The sequence below is a fragment of the Heptranchias perlo genome, chromosome 18 (genome assembly GCF_035084215.1).
Source record: "Heptranchias perlo isolate sHepPer1 chromosome 18, sHepPer1.hap1, whole genome shotgun sequence".
NCBI lineage: Eukaryota > Metazoa > Chordata > Chondrichthyes > Hexanchiformes > Hexanchidae > Heptranchias > Heptranchias perlo.
In genome coordinates, this window is record NC_090342.1 from 10691616 (window position 1) to 10692878 (window position 1263).

Consider the following 1263-nt stretch of genomic DNA (forward strand, 5'->3'; position numbering starts at 1 on the left):
ATGTATAATGGGTCCGAGCTCAGGTTCATTTGTAAATGTTCGAAAATGGGATGTCAGTGATGAGTAACAACTCGACTGTGATACCGATAGAAAACCGTTTGATTTCCTGTGTTGGTGCCCGTCGTTAATCTTTGTCTGAGAGGTCTGAGAGGAAAGAAACTGGAAAATAAACTTTACTGCTGATCACCAAAGCACACGCCAAAAGAACTCGACATTTTTAAGCTCTAAGCCTTAAAAAAAGTGCAAACTCTACACATTTTTGAGCTGCAGGTTTTAAAAATGGAAATTCTCCACGTTTTTTTAATTTTAATTTACATTTTAAAAATCTAATCTCCCCGTCGGGGAATTGAACCCCGGTCTCCCGCGTGACAGGCGGGGATACTCACCACTATACTAACGAGGAAGTGATGTGTTGCACTTAATCAAATAGCATTATATCGGCGGAATACGACCTCCAAGAACAAAGAGGAAGGAGAGAAAACAATAGGCAAACAAGTTGGATTCTCGTCTGCAGCTCTGTATGACTGGCTATGAGACTACCTTTCACTTGTCATGATATACTCATCTTTGGAATGATACAAAACCACACATTCACTGACATTTCCTTCAGTTGTGAACAGTCTTTAAGCTGGTGGGTGGGTGGTTTTACTGGGTCTGAATACTCAGCCTAGAGCAGTGCTGAGACAGAGCAAATGTAAGGAGTCGCACAACACCAGGTTATAGTCCAACAGCTTTATTTGAAATCACAAGCTTTCGGAGCTTTGCTCCTTCGTCAGGTGACTCCTTACATTTGTCCACCCCAGTCCATCACCGGCATCTCCACATCGAGACAGAGCAGAGGGAGATTTACTCTGCATGTGGATGAACCATACCTGACTTGGGAGTGTTTCATCCTGACACTAGATACAGAAGTAGGAAAGTGTTCCATTTCTGGGCATTGACATCCTTCACCTTCATAAGTACAAAATTAAATCACCAAGTAACTCCGCATCAGATGAAGTAAGCACCAGAATGGAAGGAAAACAGTTTAACCAAAACATACAATCTGGTACATATTAAAATTATACCTACAATTCAATCGAAGACAGCATTGGCTCTTTGCAGTTTATATCATCTAAACTACTTGACTGGATTTATAATTCATTGATGGTCGTCTAACATCCTCTACATAATAGCTGCTTGTAAAACAATATTGGGGTTCAGATGACTTTGTAGGTTTGTAGTTTATGCATTTAAACTCCAAAATCACATTGAGTTCAGATG

At 40.5% G+C, this 1263-nt stretch overlaps 1 non-coding gene across 1 annotated transcript; it reads right to left on the reverse strand.

Annotated features, from left to right (window-relative positions):
- Positions 1–331: 331 nt before the first annotated feature.
- On the reverse strand, positions 332–403 carry trnad-guc (transfer RNA aspartic acid (anticodon GUC)). The gene has a single exon. It is a non-coding gene; the product is annotated as a tRNA-Asp (tRNA).
- Positions 404–1263: the final 860 nt, after the last annotated feature.